This window comes from Procambarus clarkii, chromosome 79 (assembly GCF_040958095.1).
Source record: "Procambarus clarkii isolate CNS0578487 chromosome 79, FALCON_Pclarkii_2.0, whole genome shotgun sequence".
Taxonomy (NCBI): domain Eukaryota; kingdom Metazoa; phylum Arthropoda; class Malacostraca; order Decapoda; family Cambaridae; genus Procambarus; species Procambarus clarkii.
Genome location: NC_091228.1, coordinates 8,267,219 through 8,283,435, shown reverse-complemented (window position 1 = coordinate 8,283,435; position 16,217 = coordinate 8,267,219). Strand labels below are relative to the sequence as shown.

The following is a 16,217-nucleotide window of genomic DNA, read 5'->3' as shown; positions in this document are numbered from 1 at the left end:
GTAGATATTAATAATCTTGAATATGTATTGAGTAGTTAAATCAATTGCTACTGGTAGTTATTTATCTTGCAGCTCGAGAGACGAATTCCTCATGCTGTCTTCTCCATGTTAACCGTGTCATTCGTCGGTGTGCCAGACTTGGAGATTAAGAGGACTGCCAGGGTTATCTAAAGGAATCTATTACCAGCTAAGGCTTATTTCTTTTTATTCATAACTTTGCAATTTGATACATTCAGAATGTACAACATAATGTGTGATTTACTGTAACTCATTATTATGCTCATATTCATGTTCTTCTTTGTATGAATCAGATTATATTCAACATTAATTATAGGATTAGATTATTATTAATAGAATTAGTGAACGAACCACACTGATTCCTGGACGTACTGACCTCCAGTAATAACCCCCCAATGTAGGTGTTTGAGGTTTGGTTTTTAATAATACAGCCCATTAATTATTCTTATGATCATACTTTCTAGTCATATCCATAGTCACTGGTTTTCTCTAGAATTTTATCTAATGATCAGAAATTCTCAGTTTTCCCTCTTTACTTTAAAAAGCGGGTGGTCCTTCGTAATTTAATTTACTACTTTAATTATTAATTAATCAGAATCAAACCCAAATATCCCACAATATATACAGCATATACATATATGTGTATGTCTTTACTATTTGCTATTTCTTTCTGCAGAATCTCGTTATTAGCTCTTGGACCCGGCCTTTCTAGCCAATCTATTTCTTCTAGTATGTTGACTCATATACACTCCATACACAGTTTCAAATGTAGATATGATAGAGCCCAGTAGGCTCAGGAATCTATACACCAGTTGATTGACAGCTGAGAAGCGGGACCAAAGAGCCAAAGCTCAACCTCCGCAAGCACAATAGGTGAGCACACACACAGACACACACACGCACTACCGCCTAATCTTTAACGCGACCCATGAGCTTGAGCCCAACCCTCCCTCAAACACAACTTAAGAACACACGACCGCAGAGTCCCTAGCGACCTCAGTGGCAGCTTAATCCTCCTAAGCTTCGTGAGGCTCACGGTACTTCTCAGATTTAGGAGTATGAGGAAGCTTGAGTCTGCCAGCACCAAATCCTCATCCAAACCGCTTCAGTATTACCTTCATATCGAAGGGTTGAATATGGGGCTAACAAAATCCTTAGAACAATTATTTTGATTGTTTTTGTGTATTGAATGTTTCATGATGAGTTTTTTGTGCGTTCGCATAACCAAAATAATCATGTATACTCTAGTTAGCTCTTATGTCTACAGCGAGTATATACACATCTTTCTGTTTGTACATCTCTTTTGTGACTCCACTTAATAAAGCCTCAGAAGTAGAATAAAAATATACTGTAGACTTCAAAAACTTGTAATTTTTATCAACTTCTTCAACGTAATTTTTTTTATCGACAAACAAAAGAAGTGATAAAAATTACAAATTTATTGAAGTCTATAGTATATTTTTATTAACTAATATTAATTTTTAATGAATTTTATTAATTCATCTTTTAGTTTTGTTTTTTTATTAATAATGTTTAAATGGGATTGATAGTCTAATTAAATTATTATAAACTTATGTTACATATAAATATCATTTTGAGACAATGGAATAACTTTAATTAAATATTTATATATATGGTTATTATATTCTTATATATCATGTTTTGTCAATACAAGTCTGATTACTGTGTAACCTACAATTTTTGTTCGGCTGAACATCTGTTCAATCCGATCACAACTGTAATGATTTGCATAGATAACTTACCAATACAAAGTATCAATTAATCGCACATAGTTCTTTACCGATTACTGCTTCTAATACTACCACTACATCTGATAATAATGATAATATTCCCACTCCTCTTATCATGAAGTCATTCCAATACCAATGGAAGGATGACCAGTAAAAAAATAAATTACATATAACACAAATCCCACACAGTATAAACCTCAGGTAACGCATAGTTCCTCATCCTACTGTGTTTATTTCAGCAAGTGTCGTGGATCAGGAAGAGAGACCTACACGTTATGAGCTCAGGAATGGTGGTTTTCGCCTCAGACCAGCGCTTCAGGTGCGTACCAGGCCGGTGGGTCGGAAGTAGTGAAGTAGGATATAAGGGATTTGTGGAAATGAAATGGGGAAAGAAAATGGATAGACAGGGGAGAGACAGAGACAGGGAGAGACAGAGAGAGTTAAAATATGAAAACAGATTAATATTTATAATGTAAGGTGCAAAAACCACACTTATCTATTTGTGTATTTTATTTAAAGATTTACAGACAGTTTTTTGCACTCTTCTGAGTGCTTTGTCAATGTCTGAGTGTGTGATTAAGGTGAGACTTAAATCTCAATGGCTAATTAGAATGCTTTAGTCGTTGCGAAAGACTTGGTGTAAATCTTTACATCAAATGTACAAAGACATATGTGTGGGATTTTATCCATTGATATTATGTCTGTGAGACGACATTATTTATTTATAATAATGAAATAATATTAATAGTTTCAAAAAGGAAATTGTTTTCCCACTGTATCACTTATGGATTTAATATTTATTGCAATTTAAAATGATCATGTAATTTGTGGAATTTTTTGTTAATTCCTTTTCTCATTGTTGCATAATATATAGATACATTACTAAAATTCTATTGAATAATTATCTTGTATTGCAATTTTTGAAAAGGGAGAATGTGTATTTAATGAACATATGGACAAGCTCTTACACACACACACACACACAAACACACACACACACACACACACACACACACACACACACACACACACACACACACACACACCTGTGTGGGTGATATGTCAATCAGCAACATGAAACAAACGACCCATACAGCAATAAGGTTGCTGAATACAAAACAAAGCAGAATAAAGTAAAGCTGCTGATTATGGATTATCGTGATCGACTCCCCGAGAAGAAACATGGAACGTAAAATTAGTGAAAGCTATGAAACGGAACATCCTAACACAGTAAGTAAAAAACAAATGCCACGAAGGAAGTGAAAGGGAATTCACTTTATCAGCTGGACTCCATTTTCTCACAAAAGACTAGGACATTAAGATCGTGAATCGTAGAATCCCAAACGAGTTTTCGACCATAGTAACCTGTGGTTTTCACTACATTACAGAATTAAAAACAAAGACAAGGATTCATAGGAGCAGAGAAATGAGATTTCATTACAGAAATAAAAATTATGTAAGATTGAATAACTTGGTAATGTGGAAATGGTGGATAAATTTATGGAGAAGACATGCAAAAAATGACGAAACAAGTCAAATGGAGATGATGAGAGGAGGAATTGATGAAATGAAGGAAGAGAAAGGAAAGAGAATATTCCACCCCAAAGTCTAACAAATATAAAGAATCAAAACAAAGAACAGGGGACAGAATATAACAAACAGAACTGAGGACAGAACACGAATAGAAACAGAACAGACGGCAGAAACAGAAACAAAATTAATACATGCAGCTATAAACAAATAACCATCAGGTGAGAAAAAACCATCCAATGACATGGTATGCCTGAATTTACCTGAGGGTCGCCATCTATCTAATGCCCTCGGCCTGGACAGGAGGCCAGCGGCTTGTAATAGATCCCCCCAATTTTCTTGAGCATTTTTCCCAACTGGAATTTTGAACTGCACTAATATCTTGGCCTTTACGGCCATCGGCAGGTAGGCGGTTCCATGGTTGTATATCCCTATGGATGATAAACCATCTGTTTTTTGTCCTACATTGTAGCTTGTTGAGCTTGAAGCTGTTGGCCCTTGTATCTCTTCTCTCTTTTATCTTCTCTCCCCTTCTACCCTTTTATATCTCCCTCACTCACAGAAGTTTCATGCCAGTACTTTTTCACAGGTGATCCACCCAGACAAGTCTGAGAACTGGACGCTACAGATCCGGTTCGCTCAACTGAGGGACGCTGGAATCTACGAGTGTCAGGTCAACACTGAGCCCAAATGTACATGTCCTATGCACTCAACGTCGTCGGTAAGTGGCGGGTGTTGCAGAGTGTTGCAAATGGTTTAGCAGGGGTTGGGGGGGAGGGGGGTTAAAAGGGAAGGGGGTTACGGGGGTGCTTAGGTGGGGTAATTTTTATTTGAGACTTTCAGCGCCGTGGAGAGGGAGGACCTGCTGCCTGGGTAACAGCATCTCCCCCGAATCAACCTACCCAGGCTTTGCGCCCTGGTGAGTCCATTCCAGACCGACAACCAGAAGCGCAACTCCATAGTCTCCTGAGACTGATGGATGCCTACTACTACTACTAGGGATAGTTAGCGGAAAAGGTATATATCCATGGTGTTACAGGAAGTCATCAGAGTGATGACCATTAAAAGGAGTTGAGAAAATGTTGGGGAGAGCGAGAGGTGAAGATGAGGCAAGGAAATTACCATGAGAATATGCCAAGGCAATATAACTATGTAACAAGTGGAAGGGACGTGAGTACAAAGAGTTGTGATAGGATTAAAGAGTAAAATAAGATTAGCCAACCACTCGAACCGTCAAGAGTCAGACGCCGACCCTGCAAGATGCTTAGCCATCGCTGCAATGCAATGGAGCAGGGAACGAACTAGAAGTGCAAATATTTAAAGGTAATTTAAAAAAATTTAATTATCAATATGATGAATAACAAGAAGGTTGACGTTGAAATAGGCTAAGGTTGACCGAGAGGCGGGTCCCGGGAGCTTAAAATCGGTCATGTAAATTCCAAATTATGGAGTATGGATAGGTTGGGCAGGTCAGACGCGCGCATACGCACTCTCACACAAAAAAAAACTCATTATTCCTTTTTCCAGCCACAGAGTTTGATAACGAAAGGGGAAAACAGAAAATACGCAAGAAAAACTCCTAAATAATTTCTTATTAAGTGGTAAATAACATCACACATACACTAGATGGCTCAGAAAACTTCAGAGTTCAAGAGATAAGTGTAACGCTAATTTCCACTGAGTAATAATTCCTCTTATTAAGCGTTCCTTATTGACTAGAAACCCCGGGTGTGAACAATTAGCTTTGTAACACACTACAGGACATCCATGACCATCATAACTTCAGAGAACCTGTGATTTAAACTATCAACCAAGTATTATTTCAAGGAACAGGAAATATCAACAAAGTATCATTTCATCACACCTGAAATAGCAATTATAATACCCATTCATAGGACCAGATCATCATCCATGTATCACAGTTGCTGAAATATCACCAGGATTTAATTTACTGACCAGAAATAGTAACAAAATCACCTTATTGGACCTGAAACATACAAAAAAGTTCACTTCCTTGGACCTGAAACATAAATCAAAATATCTCTGCAAAGGACTTGAAACCTCATCCAAAGCATCACTTCACAGGACTGCCCTCTGAACCAGTGTAACCTCCACAAGTCTTGAAACACTTATGTTTATCTTCACAGGCTGAACATGAGCCACATAACTTCACAGGACCCGAACGACTGCTTCACAGCAAGTTATATTTTGATATACCCGATATACCTCTTAATCGTAACATCTGTCATCTTATTCACTGCAGCTATCTGAGAGTGGCTTTCACAAGTGCTTGCATCGAAGGCTTTGAAGAAGTTTTGGACCTCACATGATCTAAAAATCTCGGGTTTGGTGTAGTGAGAAACTATTCAGGAATATTAGAGCATGATTCTTTAAGAGTTATTTTGTTTTTAATAAAAACGTCTTGTTTTTTTAGACTGTGTTTGATAAGTGTGTTTGTAATTTAATATATTTATTGTAAATACAAATTATTTTAGTTGATGAATATAACAGTAATCCATTCATCAATCAAGATTAGGTTACCACTGATAAATTGTTAACGAAAGCCTCTCCCAAAATGATAACAAAGGCTTTGTAAATATGAAAATTGGCCTATTTGTTCGGCAGTTTTCTGCTGCTCTCTGCTACCACTCATTTATAATGGGTCGTAATGCCTGGCTTTCAGTCTCCAGACACTTTATCAAGGGATTTTCTCATGTGCTTCTCTTTAGCTCCTGTTGTATAAAATTGGATTACATTAAAGTCACCAGAAATATTTTAGGTTATAAATGCTTATATAACCCTTTCCTTCACAGCCCACGGGATGGTATTGGGTGCATAATATAGGAAAATATTTAATTGGTTATAAAATATGTTGTTACATATGTCATTGTGCCTGATATGTCCCTTTGATATATTTATACTTGTATCGAACATGCTCAAATTTACTCTGTTCATGATGGAAAATAATAAGCTCTGTCAATATTATTATTTATTTGAAAAAAAAAAATTATCGAATATTGTTTACATTGAAAAATGGTCTCTTATCAAAGAACGAGCATATTCAAATCACTAGCATTTAATCAATCCCTCAACCGAGGATTGACTGCTTATGGCAACTTAATACCAGATGGTATTTTTTCTTAGAAATAAGAATTTTGTCTATGATCTTATAAAGCTAGCAAGTCCCACTGTAGCATTCGCGGAAAATAATGTTTTCCTACTATCGCTGGAGTGAATAGTTTCTACTGGCCCATGTGTTTCATGCCCCATGACCTAGATCAAGACTATTATAGGCTGATGCCAAAATTTCATATGCCTATAGTGAGGTTATCTTGAGATGATTTCGGGGCTTTAGTGTCCCCGCGGCCCGGTCCTCGACCAGGCCTCCACCCCCAGGAAGCAGCCCGTGACAGCTGACTAACACCCAGGTACCTATTTTACTGCTAGGTAACAGGGGCATAGGGTGAAAGAAACTCTGCCCATTGTTTCTCGCCGGTGCCCGGGATCGAACCCGGGACCTCAGGATCCCAAGTCCAGTGTGCTGTCCGCTCGGCCGGCCGGCTCCCTGGGTGAGGCCAAACTATTGGACATTACCTAGGCGCCTGATGATACTCAAACAACAAGGCAGTATGGAGAGGTCAGAACATTTCTTCATACAACCAATCGTCCCCTTGCAGGCGATGAGTCACAATAACGTGGCTGAAGTATGTTGACCAGACCACACACTAGAAATTGAAGGGACGACGACGTTTCGGTCCGTCCTGGACCATTCTCAAGTCGACAATCGACTTGAGAATGGTCCAGGACGGACCGAAACGTCGTCGTCCCTTCAATTTCTAGTGTGTGGTCTGGTCAAAATCGTCCCCTTCACCCTAACTACTTCACCTCCCTCTTCCTCTTCCACTTATCGATCCTCTCCCAGTACTCCACCATTCCCTCTCCCCTGCACCTCTCCCCTTCTCCGTCTCATTGAAATTTAATTGTTAAAAAGCACTGAAAACTGTAATGTTACAATATTTATAAAATCTTCAAGTTATTTCACATTTGACTCCATGAAAATCGCTTGTTGTCATTAATAACTAATAATATTTTTTTTAAGTTCTTAACTTAGGCCTACCCGGATCAGCCTATCTCCGTCCCGAGCCCAGATCATTCCCCTGAAAATTAAGGGGGGCGATAAATCCCAGTGTTTGGCCAACAACTTTGGACAGACAGACACGTTCTCTCTAATAATATTGATACACTATGGCTGATACCCGATGTTACCAGGGGTCTCGCCCTCCCTCTCTCTCTCTCTCTAGTTCTCTACTTCTCTGTCTCGCTTTCACGCCCCTCCCCCCCCCTTCCTCAAACACCATCCCCTCTCCCGGACAGCATTACTAATAAAACATTAGGGGCAAAGATCAGAACATCTTTATTATGTTAATGACATTCACAGAGAAACGTTCTGTTTTGAATCTGAGGGTTGGCGTTCATTTTTTCTGACAGTGAGAAGAGAGGCTGGACTGAATTTACGTGTTTTGTATAGAGACTATATTAATGTACGTATTGAGACTATATGAATGTACGTAGAGACACTATATGAATGTAGGTATGGAGACTATATGTTTCTTTAACTAGTATCTATACATAACCAGATAATCATCAAAGATATTCTCACAAACTACACCAAAATAATCAGACGATGAGTCACAATAACGTGGCTGAAGTATGTTGACCAGACCACACACTAGAAAGTGAAGGATCGACGATTTTTCGGTCCGTACTGGACCATTTCCAGATGGTCCGAAATGTCGTCGTCCCTTCACTTTCTAGTGTGTGGTTTGGTCAAAATACACCAAAATAATCGACTGATACAGCGACAAGAGAAGACTGAACATTGACGAGGCCTCAGACATCGAGCAAACCAAGTCATGTATCAATAGCCAATCAGCACCAAATTACACTCTGCCAACTTGCAGAACACGACGGAACATGCAAAATTCCGCATCATCCATCATGCAAACAGGAGATTGACACGATACAATGAACCTATATATGAGGTGGCTTACATTCACCTCATCCCCCCCATCACCTCATTCCCATCACCTCATCCAAGGGAATATATCATACAACAAGAAACTTTCGTTAACAAGAATTAGCGAAACGCATCTTTTAGCGTCGGGTCAAAACAGCTTTAAAGATAACTTTGGAGAGCAATATTTTCAACTTCTTAAGTGAAGAAACAAGTAAGGAAAACGGAGAATATTCACGAAAATACGTGCAATATATATTATATATATATTGAACATGTACCATCATGTATATATTGAACATGTACCTCATATATATTGAACATATACCATCATGTATCTGTGCTTTGGTTCACTTCTTACCTTAGTGCCTTATGTGTAACTGTGTACACATTTTAATGTGTACTCGTGTGTCTATATTTACCTGACCCCCAACTCCAAATTAATCATTTGAAAAGCTAAAGATAAAACAAAATTAAACACTTGAAATTCAATGGATTTTGTTTGATAATATATTCAGTTAAGTTAATTAATAACCCAGCTTAAAAAATAATTTGCTTGGTCATCACTTGGGTGTAAAAAAGTTCTCCTAAGGAGTTCTATCTCAGCGACTTTCATTAACTAATTCAGTTTGCAACGAGGAAAGAATTTGTTGAAGGAAAACAGTGTTTGTAAATTACCTTTTAGGCTGTTGTTAAAGATTCGCTACCTGGAGCAAGTAGCACGGGCTATGGTGAGCCCGTAGTGCCATTGTTTTATTTTTATGCATTAGTAAATATATATAGTACACATCTAATTTTGTCTAGCGGGCCGAGTGTAAGCTCTTGGGCTCTGTCTTTTTAGCTATTGGTCTAATTTGTTGTTGTTTTCTAAACGTAAACAAAAAAGTATTTTTTTTGTTTACTTTAACCTGACAATCAGCGAGATTTTAAGCACAAGATAAATTACCAAAACGCTATGACCAAATTTTGTGCAAACTATATATTTTTCCTTGGTGAGTTGCTTATATGATTATCGTTCAACTGATTACTGATATTTATGGACGAGCGGGATTATTTCATTATAATTTTATGTGATTTATGACCAAATATGAACTTAATATCTCAGATAATCAGGTCAGTAAATTCTCCCGCTCGCGGACTAATTAAAGCGACCCAATACGTTTACCTCCACACAAAAGGTTAACCAGGCTTGCAATGCAGAATAAATTCTAGGTTATATGTATCTCTTAACTCACTCTTCCCCCCCCCCTCTCTCGAGTTTGTTGCTTGTAGGTGCCCCCAATCCTTCTGTTATTTCACTTCTCTCTTTTCCTCTTCTCTTACTCCTTTCCTTCCTCCTCCTCTGCTGCCTCTTCCTCTCCATCAGTAGGTTCTTCAGACTCTTCCATGTTTTTCAAAGTTCTAGTTTATTGTGTTTCTTGTTTCGTGAGCTGAGTTTCTTTAGCTGTGGCGGAACTCGTTACGTCCTTCATTCTTATCTATGACACATTTACTTCCAACAATTTATACCTATACATGAAAGTGTATGTCTGTTTAAAGTCGGCTGCTTGGGGTCTAAATTCACCCAATTTTTCCCCATTTTTTTTTATCCTGTACATGTACAACATGGGTTGGTCTGAGTGCCCTTCAAAGAAAAGTGTGTGTTGAGAAATGGCTAATTCTACGCTAAGACGAATTTATCAATATCATAATGAATGGACTTAAAATGATAATTTTTTAATTCTTGTTTTCCTAAATATAGTATAAAACATTATGCACTTATTGCCACAAAATTATCAAAAAAGTCTAATTATTAAGCGTATGTTATAATTAAATGTAACACGCAAGTGGTGTTGTTGGAGTATGTCCACATGTGCCCAGTCACTAACACTCGGTGCTTTTCAGAGTCCAGTGCTACAATCATCGGCCCCGAGTACGTGAAGGCCGGAAGTACTATCAACCTCACCTGCATCATCAACCAGGTCAACATGTATGGTAGGTAACCCTAGGATAACATGTAGGGTAGGTCACCACTAAGTGAACATGTTGGGTAGGTCACCACTAAGTGAACATGTAGGGTAGGTCACCACTAAGTGAACATGTTGGGTAGGTCACCACTAAGTGAACATGTAGGGTAGGTCACCACTAAGTGAACATGTTGGGTAGGTCACCACTAAGTGAACATGTAGGGTAGGTCACCACTAAGTGAACATGTTGGGTAGGTCACCACTAAGTGAACATGTTGGGTAGGTCACCACTAAGTGAAACATGTAGGGTAGATCACCACTAGGTGAACATGTAGGGTAGACCACCACTAGGTGAACACGTAGGGTAGACCACCACTAGGTGAACACGTAGGGTAGACCACCACTAGGTGAACCACGTAGGGTAGACCACCACTAGGTGAACATGTTGGGTAGGTCACCACTAAGTGAACATGTAGGGTAGGTCACCACTAAGTGAACATGTTGGGTAGGTCACCACTAGGTGAACATGTAGGGTAGGTCACCACTAAGTGAACATGTAGGGTAGGTCACCACTAAGTGAACATGTTGGGTAGGTCACCACTAAGTGAACATGTAGGGTAGGTCACCACTAAGTGAACATGTAGGGTAGGTCACCACTAAGTGAACATGTATGAAACTCGACGAGGTTAACATGCATAGTAGGTCACCACAAGATCAACATATAATGTGGGTCACTACAAATTCAACATGAAGGTTCTGTCATTTCCAGATCAACACACATGATAGGTCACCACGAGAGCAATACACAAGTCAGGTCACCACTGTTTTCGTCATGTAAAATTAACTTAAGTTACGTTAGGTTAAGTTAGATTAGATTGTGATGCTACATATAATCATCACTTTGAACAGTTCTTGAACTCTCTCGTGGACAGGGCTGTGTACTGGTATCACAACAAGAACATCCTAGACTACGAGGGACCCGTGAGGATTACCACGAGGGAGGAGAACGAAGCCACTACATCCCACCTGACCATCAGGGAGGCCAGCCCTAAGGACTCCGGAAACTACACCTGCTGACCCACGTCGGGCCAGCCGGCCTTTGTGTTCATCAATGTGGTCGAAGGTCAGTTATCAGGGTGTCGAGTGGCCTAATTGTCCATACAGGGGAATGAGCTTCGGCTGTTTGATTCCGCTTCTTGACCAGACCACACACTAGAAGGTGAAGGGGTGACTACGTTTCGGTCCGTCCTAGATCATTCTCAAGTCGATTGTTGACTTGAGAATGGTCCAGGACGGACCGAAACGTCGTCGTCTCTTCACCTTCAAGTGTGTGGTCTGGTCAACATACTTTAGCCACGTTATTGTGACTCATCGCCTGCATTCCGCTTCTTAACATCCGATCGTATGATGTGTACAGGTTTCAGAACCTATTGGGCTCTATGGCTCTATCATATCCACATTTTAATATGGAGTCTGCCTCCCCCATATGATGTCCTAATGCATTCTATTTGTTAACTACTCTGAAAAAGAAAGCCAAATTCTAATATCTCTGTTGCTTATTTGGGTGCTCAGTTTCCAGCATTGTTCCCTTACACGAGTTCCACTTGTGCTAAATAAACTGGCATTATCTACCTTATCAATTCCCAAATAATTCTGGATGTGGTAACTACCTCTCTCTTAACTCTAAAGTCTCTGAACAACATGAGGTTTAATTCCTGTAGTTTTTACACATTAATCATATCATTCCGTTCGGGTACTTGTCTTGAAGCATAACTCTGAACAATTCTAACTTCATCTTGTGATTTACTACTTATGGCCTAGTTTCTTTGTTTTGTACTTGAGTTAAACTCAAGCTTTAACTCACGTAACTCTAGTAACCATGGACCATTTATTTAATTTGCCTTGGTATCTTATTCTAACCCTCATCGCAATCTCAGAATGCTCTAGTATTAGAAAAATTGTGTGTGAGACACCCACCACCACAAGTGTTGCCGGGTGTTGGTTGGTCATGGGACCTCGGTGAAAGCATGCGAGGTCCAGGACCAACACCTATACAGCACACAATTGCTGGTGGAGTGGTACTAATACTGTAGTAGCCAGTAGGGTGAGCTCTGTCAGCGCAGGTTCGAATCCTTCACTGCCAGAGCTCGTTCTTTGTGCTTCCTCTCCCCACCATCTCCTTAAGTAACGAAACTGTTGTTCAAATGCAAAAATAAATTTATAACTGTATACACTTGAATGATCTTCCCTTGTGTCTGCAGGAGAGCAGCCGGCAGCCATGCAGACAAGCCGGGGAATCAGCGTCGTCCAAGGAGCCTCCCTCCTGCTGCTGTCGCTGCTGCAGGTGCTGCTGCTCCTCGCCCCCATCACCACCACTACCACCATACCAGCACACAGATGATGATCTAGTGAAGGACGAGTGAGCTGGAGTCAGTAGCTATGTCAGACCCAACCCACACGACTCGCATCGCCTCTAAGGCCACAACCGTCGTTCGCTTTCTCTACCTTCTACTTACAACCTACTGGTCGTCCTGTAACGCTGGACCGCTCAAAGATGGATCCTGCGTCTCGGCCTACCTCTATTCCAGACTGGAGCATCCTGTACCATAGATGCCGAGTCCACTTAACCCATGGATGTCGATCTTTGACAAGGTTCCATGTTTTTGGTTTTAAGATGATCTACTTAATTACAAGACATCACTTTGCCACAGACGTCTGACCGAGGCAGTCAGAGGCGTCATTTCTTGCCTCAACGTCTGACCCGATCTAAGACGTTAGGTCGTGTGCAGACGTCGACCAAAGTCTACCAAAGACTTTACACTCAAACATTCCTAAATATGAACGTTATATCGTGCCATCTTTTGCCTACAGTTGAGACCATTACCTTGTCACTAGCCCTACATCCACCCAGTCACATCCAACACCACACCACTCACCCTAATAGCATCTTCCCTACAGGATGCCTCCTACAAGATCCACACTACACCACCCACCCTACAGCATCAATCATACACCATCCACCTATAGGACCCACCCTACACCACCCACACTGCATATCCCACCCTACCTTGCGATTAATCAGAGGATCAACAGCCCGATCACCAACCATGCCTCCTGGTTGATCTGATCAACCAGATTGCTGAAAGCAGCTGCGAGCAGCCTGACGTATGAACCACAGCCTGGTTGATCAGGTATCTTTAAGAGTTGTTCATCGAGGTCTTTTTGAACGCCGCGAGAGGCCGGTCAGCTACGATCCTTGCTTGTAGCGGGAGAGTGCTGAACAGTCCTTGGCCTTTGATGTTGACAGTGTGTGTGTCTCATGGAACCCAAGAGAGAACTCCGTCAACATCAAAGGCAAATTCCACCCAACACATCCCATCGAACACATTACAACCAAGAGTAGCCTACCCAACACATCCCAACACATTCCCCCACCCCATCATCACCACCACAGTCTCACATGGCGTCACGTGTTGACTTATGACGACTTAAAACTTGACCTGATGTCATAACACCTGACTTGGCCCATGATGTCGTAACATCAGGCCTGTCATTTCTTACTTTGTAATACTGAGCAGCACTGAGGCGCTCAATACTGCAGTGTATGTGTGTGTGTGTGTGTGTGTGTGTGTGTGTGTGTGTGTGTGTGTGTGTGTGTGTGTGTGTGTGTGTGAGATACTGCTGTTTTATAAACCCATTATAATGTGTGTGTGTCATTACAAATCCTCAAATACTTGAAGGATCACGAAGAATCATTTATTTACATGTATATTGGTGTCCCTTGTATCGTAGAGTAAGCACACACACATATACAAATATATATATATTACATGTGATGTACATAGAAGCCATTCATCAGTGTTAGAAATGTCTGCCAAGGATTGGTACAAAAGGATGTTGACAGTTCGGTTTCTGAGACGAAGATGCAACGAAGATGTTGTGATGGGTAAACGGAACCAGTCTTAAACCTGTCGGGTTTTGTTCAGGTTCTGAATCTGTCTAAAGTAGAGTACAGTTTCTGTCTCGCAGCATCGTGCCTGTCTTTTTTTTTATTCAAGAACAGTGCAATGTTATGTCTTGTTCGCGTGCAAATAAAACATCTATTATGCCCAAGTTCATATGAATCATTGTCTTGTTCACGTGCAAATAAAACACAGGTCTTGTTCAAAAGCAGAACAGAGCCTATGTTTAACTAGGAACAGTTTGTTCAAGCATTAAGTCAACATCTATCGTGTTCATGCACAGTTCACCACCTGTAGCCAAGGTTGTACCACCGCTTCTCACTAGCTTTGTTACTGTAGTTATAATCCCCAATAAATATTTATAAAAAAAAAGTTCATATTTATTCTCCCTTTATACGTCATCTAGATTAGATACCCGGCGGTGCCCGGGTCGACCCAGTGCCCTGGTTTTCCCCATACTCTTTTCATGTTTCTCTTCTTGTTGCCTCTCACTGTATTGTTCCATCGCAGTAATAATCTTCAATACACCATCATTATCAATGAAAATATCTTCACACCATCTGCATTCCCCTCCCTCCCCTATCTTCTACCTGAGCACCTGTCTACCAGCACTTACCTATCGTCCCACACACCCCCTCCCATGTCCCTAAGGAACCCTCTATATGGTCTCCCACATTCTCTCCCAGCACATACACACCATTCCTCCGTCTCCTCCCTCCTAGCACATGCAAGTACTTCTCCTGTCTCATTCCTCCCAGTGCACACATGTATTTTCCCCGTCTACACCATCCCAACACACACACACACACACACACACACACACACACACACACACACACACACACACACACACACACACACACACGCGCACACACACACGCACACGCACACGCACACGCGCACACACACACGCACACGCACACGCACATACGCCCTTTCCGTCTACTTTCTGTCCACACACATGGCCTTCCTCTGTCTCCTCACTCCCTGCCTGCACAAATCTTTCTCCCCATCTCCTCTCTCCTTGCTCACACACTCCATTGCTTTTCAATGTAACCAAAATGTTGTGACCAGAATGAAAATCTGTCACCTGAAAGTATCTTTTTTTAAAACAATACAGTATCTGAATTATTTTGATATCTTGTGTTAAAGTATGAGGACTTGGAGATTCTCCTTTCAGATCCATAGACTTCGTGATGGAGGAGCCCAACCACTCTACGACACTCCCAATAAATCATGTGTAACCATGCTAACTTTTACGAGGCTATCCGCAAGCGTCTGTCATGCATTCTCGAACAAATAGACATTGTCTTTCATAGAAATTGAATAACCTATAAAAAGATATAAACAAAACATTATTGCAGCAATGTCCTGTCCCTAAAATATGGACGGTAGAGCGACGGTCTCGCATCTTGCAGGTCGGCGTTCAATACCCGACCGTCTAAGTGGTCGGGAAACCATTCCTTCCCTCCGGCCTATTCCAAAATCATATCCCTTCCAAGTGTTATATTGTGTTAATGGCTTAGAATTTTATATTGATAATTACCTAATCTCTAAATGTTATAACTTTCAAAGGAATTTAATGAGCAACAGACCATTAGATCTAAATTAGAATGTTTATGTAACCTTGGTAAGGCGTGGATTATAGAGGAATTACTTACCAATTACATTGTTAAAAGTGGAAACGCTAATTACAATAAATTGTTTCGTGTGGTGAGCTGTTCTACGTGATTACTATTTGATTAGATAAAAGATTTTGCTTCATGTGAGGGAAAATGTTTGCATGAAAACGTTTGTTTTTACTCTGAAATGCATCAGTTCGAGTGTTTTTAGACATTAAAAAATAGATTTTTTCTTGGACAATAGTTTTATGCTTTATAACGATCTTAAATACTTGTTTTTCTTGCCTGTTATACTTATTCTCTCAAGACTGAACATATTTAGCTCTTTTAGACGGGCATTGTTTGATTGATGTCTATGTTTTAGCAACTTAGCA

At 40.3% G+C, this 16,217-nt stretch overlaps 1 pseudogene; it reads left to right on the top strand.

The window, feature by feature from the left end:
• LOC123764532 (zwei Ig domain protein zig-8-like) overlaps positions 1-14,585 on the top strand; it is a 325,506-nt pseudogene extending 310,921 nt beyond the window's left edge.
• The last annotated feature ends 1,632 nt before the right edge of the window (positions 14,586-16,217 follow it).